The 6,562-nt window shown below is 49.9% G+C and overlaps 1 long non-coding RNA gene across 1 annotated transcript; it reads right to left on the reverse strand.

Moving 5' to 3' along the window:
* Positions 1-4,037: 4,037 nt before the first annotated feature.
* Positions 4,038-5,676, reverse strand: LOC127916676 (uncharacterized). Its single transcript, XR_008095513.1, has 3 exons — positions 5,666-5,676; positions 4,524-4,589; positions 4,038-4,292 (listed from the first exon to the last, which is right to left on the reverse strand). It is a non-coding gene; the product is annotated as an uncharacterized LOC127916676 (long non-coding RNA).
* Positions 5,677-6,562: the final 886 nt, after the last annotated feature.

The raw sequence follows: 6,562 nt of genomic DNA on the forward strand, positions 1-6,562 counted from the left end.
GACTGTAGAGATGTCCTGGCTTGGACTATAGTGATGCCCTGGACTGTAGAGATGCCCAAGCCTGGACTATAGAGATGCCCTGGACTGTAGAGATGCCCTGGCTTGGTCTATAGTGATGCCCTGGACTATAGAGATGCCCTGGCATGGACTATAGGGATGCCCTGGCCTGGACTGTAGAGATGCCCTGGCCTGGACTATAGAGATGCCCTGGCCTGGACTGTAGTGATGCCCTGGACTCTAGAGATGCCCTGGCTTGGACTGTAGAGATGCCCCGGCCTGGACTGTAGAGATGCCCTGGCCTGGACTATAGAGATGCCCTGGCCTGGACTATAGAAATGCCCTGGCCTGGACTGTAGAGATGCCCTGGACAGTAGAGATGCCCTGGACGATAGAGATGCCCTGGCCTGGACTGTAGAGATGCCCTGGACAGTAGAGATGCCCTGGACTATAGAGATGCCCTGGCCTGGACTGTAGAGATGCCCTGGCCTGGACTATAGAGATGCCCTGGACTGTAGAGATGCCCTGGCTTGGACTATAGAGATGCCCTGGCCTAGACTGTAGAGATGCCCTGGCCTGGAATATAGAGATGCCCTGGACTGTAGAGATGCCCTGGCTTGGACTATAGAGATGCCCTGGCCTGGACTATAGAGATGCCCTGGCCTGGACTATAGAGATGCCCTGGACTATAGAGATGCCCTGGCCTGGACTATAGAGATGCCCTGGCCTGGACTATAGAGATGCCCTGGACTATAGAGATGCCCTGGCATGGAATATAGAGATGCCCTGGCCTGGACTATAGAGATGCCCTGGACTATAGAGATGCCCTGGCCTGGACTATAGAGATGCCCTGGACAGTAGAGATGCCCTGGCCTGGACTATAGAGATGCCCTGGACTATAGAGATGCCCTGGCCTGGACTATAGAGATGCCCTGGACAGTAGAGATGCCCTGGCCTGGACTATAGAGATGCCCTGGACTATAGAGATGCCCTGGCCTGGACTATAGAGATGCCCTGGCCTGGACTATAGAGATGCCCTGGACAGTAGAGATGCCCTGGCCTGGACTATAGAGATGCCCTGGACTATAGAGATGCCCTGGCATGGAATATAGAGATGCCCTGGCCTGGACTATAGAGATGCCCTGGACAGTAGAGATGCCCTGGCCTGGACTATAGAGATGCCCTGGACTATAGAGATGCCCTGGCCTGGACTATAGAGATGCCCTGGCCTGGACCATAGAGATGCAGAGTGTTCTCTTTGTCATTGCCATCGAAAGATAATGTCCATAATTGTTGCCATGGTGTGAGTGGTTTTGTCCGTTACAGTTATTGTACTGCTAACTATAGCAGAAATGAGGTCAACAACGTGATTCAGAGCAGTGACCCTTCGCATCCCTGTAAATGGACCAGCAGAAATGAGGTCAACAACGTGATTCAGAGCAGTGATCCTTCGCATCCCTGTAAATGGACCAGCAGAAATGAGGTCAACAACGTGATTCAGAGCAGTGATCCTTCGCATCCCTGTAAATGGACCAGCAGAAATGAGGTCAACAACGTGATTCAGAGCAGTGATCCTTCGCATCCCTGTAAATGGACCAGCAGAAATGAGGTCAACAACGTGATTCAGAGCAGTGATCCTTCGCATCCCTGTAAATGGACCAGCAGAAATGAGGTCAACAACGTGATTCAGAGCAGTGATCCTTCGCATCCCTGTAAATGGACCAGCAGAAATGAGGTCAACAACGTGATTCAGAGCAGTGATCCTTCACATCCCTGTAAATGGACCAGCAGAAATGAGGTCAACAACGTGATTCCAGAGCAGCGATCCTTCACATCCCTGTAAATGGACCAGCAGAAATGAGGTCAACAACGTGATTCAGAGTAGCGATCCTTCACATCCCTGTAAATGGACCAGCAGAAATGAGGTCAACAACGTGATTCAGAGCAGCGATCCTTCACATCCCTGTAAATGGACCAGCAGAAATGAGGTCAACAACGTGATTCAGAGCAGTGATCCTTCGCATCCCTGTAAATGGACCAGCAGAAATGAGGTCAACAACGTGATTCAGAGCAGTGATCCTTCACATCCCTGTAAATGGACCAGCAGAAATGAGGTCAACAACGTGATTCAGAGCAGCGATCCTTCACATCCCTGTAAATGGACCAGCAGAAATGAGGTCAACAACGTGATTCAGAGCAGCGATCCTTCACATCCCTGTAAATGGACCAGCAGAAATGTTTAACATACGCATCATCCCTCCATACATACAGCAGTATACTAATAGCATTAACTGTGAAAAGGGTATTTTCTCTGTGACGTCAAATGCATCTGGGTCAACGGGTCTCAATAACCGTGGCAACGCGGCATCCCATCCATACGTTACGCTTGTATGGTTTTCTCCTCCACAGCCGGTCCGCTACGCTAGCCAGAGATTTTACACATCCTCCTGTTCAGAGTGGTTCTACATGTCAGTTAAAAAGCTGTCAGACAGACAGAGCTGTTAACAGGAAACTGACAGCGCTCACCATTTCCTGTCTGACTGATTAATTATATAATTATGACTAGAGGGCTGAAAATGCTCATAACTTGTGTCTAATTAAAGATTGCATCCTAACCAACTTATGATCACATAAGAGGTGTGTGTGTGTGTGTGTGTGTGTGTGTGTGTGTGTGTGTGTGTGTGTGTGTGTGTGTGTGTGTGTGTGTGTGTGTGTGTGTGTGTGTGTGTGTGTGTGTGTGTGTGTGTGTGTGTGTGTGTGTGTGTGTGTGTGTGTGTGTGTGTGTGTGTGTACAGATGTGTCGAGTGAGTCAAAATCACCCGTTGTCTCTAAACACCACAAGACAACACCTCCTCACCCGTTGTCTCTAAACACCACAAGACAACACCTCCTCACCCGTTGTCTCTAAACACCACAAGACAACACCTCCTCACCCGTTGTCTCTAAACACCACCTCCTCACCAGTTGTCTCTAAACACCACCTCCTCACCCGTTGTCTCTAAACACCACAAGACAACACCTCCTCACCCGTTGTCTCTAAACACCACCTCCTCACCAGTTGTCTCTAAACACCACCTCCTCACCCGTTGTCTCTAAACACCACCTCCTCACCCGTTGTCTCTAAACACCACAAGACAACACCTCCTCACCCGTTGTCTCTAAACACCACCTCCTCACCAGTTGTCTCTAAACACCACCTCCTCACCAGTTCTCTAAACACCACCTCCTCACCCGTTGTCTCTAAACAACACCTCCTCACCCGTTGTCTCTAAACACCACCTCCTCACCCGTTGTCTCTAAACACCACCTCCTCACCAGTTGTCTCTAAACACCACCTCCTCACCCGTTGTCTCTAAACACCACAACACCTCCTCACCAGTTGTCTCTAAACACCACAACACCTCCTCACCAGTTGTCTCTAAACACCACAACACCTCCTCACCCGTTGTCTCTAAACACCACCTCCTCACCCGTTGTCTCTAAACACCACCTCCTCACCCGTTGTCTCTAAACACCACCTCCTCACCAGTTGTCTCTAAACACCACCTCCTCACCCGTTGTCTCTAAACACCACAACACCTCCTCACCCGTTGTCTCTAAACAACACAACACCTCCTCACCCGTTGTCTCTAAACAACACAACACCTCCTCACCAGTTGTCTCTAAACAACACCTCCTCACCCGTTGTCTCTAAACACCACACCACCTCCTCACCCGTTGTCTCTAAACACCACAACACCTCCTCACCAGTTGTCTCTAAACACCACAACACCTCCTCACCAGTTGTCTCTAAACACCACCTCCTCACCAGTTGTCTCTAAACACCACAACACCTCCTCACCCGTTGTCTCTAAACACCACAACACCTCCTCACCAGTTGTCTCTAAACACCACAACACCTCCTCACCCGTTGTCTCTAAACAACACAAGACCTCCTCACCCGTTGTCTCTAAACACCACAACACCTCCTCACCCGTTGTCTCTAAACACCACAACACCTCCTCACCAGTTGTCTCTAAACAACACAAGACCTCCTCACCCGTTGTCTCTAAACACCACAACACCTCCTCACCCGTTGTCTCTAAACACCACAACACCTCCTCACCAGTTGTCTCTAAACACCACAACACCTCCTCACCCGTTGTCTCTAAACACCACAACACCTCCTCACCAGTTGTCTCTAAACACCACAACACCTCCTCACCCGTTGTCTCTAAACACCACAACACCTCCTCACCCGTTGTCTCTAAACACCACAACACCTCCTCACCCGTTGTCTCTAAACAACACAACACCTCCTCACCAGTTGTCTCTAAACAACACAAGACCTCCTCACCCGTTGTCTCTAAACAACACAAGACCTCCTCACCCGTTGTCTCTAAACAACACAACACCTCCTCACCCGTTGTCTCTAAACACCACAACACCTCCTCACCCGTTGTCTCTAAACACCACAACACCTCCTCACCCGTTGTCTCTAAACACCACAACACCTCCTCACCAGTTGTCTCTAAACACCACAACACCTCCTCACCAGTTGTCTCTAAACACCACAACACCTCCTCACCCGTTGTCTCTAAACACCACAACACCTCCTCACCCGTTGTCTCTAAACACCACAACACCTCCTCACCCGTTGTCTCTAAACACCACAACACCTCCTCACCCGTTGTCTCTAAACACCACAACACCTCCTCACCCGTTGTCTCTAAACACCACAACACCTCCTCACCCGTTGTCTCTAAACACCACAACACCTCCTCACCCGTTGTCTCTAAACACCACAACACCTCCTCACCCGTTGTCTCTAAACACCACAACACCTCCTCACCCGTTGTCTCTAAACACCACAACACCTCCTCACCCGTTGTCTCTAAACACCACAACACCTCCTCACCCGTTGTCTCTAAACACCACAACACCTCCTCACCCGTTGTCTCTAAACACCACAAGACAACACCTCCTCACCCGTTGTCTCTAAACACCACAACACCTCCTCACCCGTTGTCTCTAAACACCACAACACCTCCTCACCCGTTGTCTCTAAACACCACAACACCTCCTCACCCGTTGTCTCTAAACACCACAACACCTCCTCACCCGTTGTCTCTAAACACCACAAGACAACACCTCCTCACCCGTTGTCTCTAAACACCACAACACCTCCTCACCCGTTGTCTCTAAACACCACAACACCTCCTCACCCGTTGTCTCTAAACACCACAACACCTCCTCACCCGTTGTCTCTAAACACCACAAGACAACACCTCCTCACCCGTTGTCTCTAAACACCACAACACCTCCTCACCCGTTGTCTCTAAACACCACAACACCTCCTCACCCGTTGTCTCTAAACACCACAACACCTCCTCACCCGTTGTCTCTAAACACCACAACACCTCCTCACCCGTTGTCTCTAAACACCACAACACCTCCTCACCCGTTGTCTCTAAACACCACAAGACAACACCTCCTCACCCGTTGTCTCTAAACACCACAACACCTCCTCACCCGTTGTCTCTAAACAACACAACACCTCCTCACCCGTTGTCTCTAAACACCACAACACCTCCTCACCCATTGTCTCTAAACACCACAACACCTCCTCACCCGTTGTCTCTAAACAACACAACACCTCCTCACCCGTTGTCTCTAAACAACACAACACCTCCTCACCCGTTGTCTCTAAACAACACAACACCTCCTCACCCGTTGTCTCTAAACACCACAACACCTCCTCACCCGTTGTCTCTAAACACCACAACACCTCCTCACCCGTTGTCTCTAAACACCACAACACCTCCTCACCAGTTGTCTCTAAACAACACAAGAAAACACCTCCTCACCCGTTGTCTCTAAACAACACAAGAAAAACCTCCTCACCCGTTGTCTCTAAACACCACAACACCTCCTCACCCGTTGTCTCTAAACACCACAACACCTCCTCACCCGTTGTCTCTAAACACCACAACACCTCCTCACCAGTTGTCTCTAAACAACACAAGACAACACCTCCTCACCCGTTGTCTCTAAACACCACAACACCTCCTCACCAGTTGTCTCTAAACAACACAAGACAACACCTCCTCACCCGTTGTCTCTAAACACCACAACACCTCCTCACCAGTTGTCTCTAAACAACACAAGACAACACCTCCTCACCCGTTGTCTCTAAACACCACAACACCTCCTCACCAGTTGTCTCTAAACAACACAAGACAACACCTCCTCACCCGTTGTCTCTAAACACCACAACACCTCCTCACCAGTTGTCTCTAAACAACACAAGACAACACCTCCTCACCCGTTGTCTCTAAACACCACAACACCTCCTCACCAGTTGTCTCTAAACAACACAAGACAACACCTCCTCACCCGTTGTCTCTAAACACCACAACACCTCCTCACCAGTTGTCTCTAAACAACACAAGACAACACCTCCTCACCAGTTGTCTCTAAACAACACAAGAAAACACCTCCTCACCCGTTGTCTCTAAACACCACAACACCTCCTCACCAGTTGTCTCTAAACACCACAACACCTCCTCACCCGTTGTCTCTAAAC

The sequence above is a fragment of the Oncorhynchus keta genome, chromosome 4 (genome assembly GCF_023373465.1).
Source record: "Oncorhynchus keta strain PuntledgeMale-10-30-2019 chromosome 4, Oket_V2, whole genome shotgun sequence".
NCBI classification, from domain to species: domain Eukaryota; kingdom Metazoa; phylum Chordata; class Actinopteri; order Salmoniformes; family Salmonidae; genus Oncorhynchus; species Oncorhynchus keta.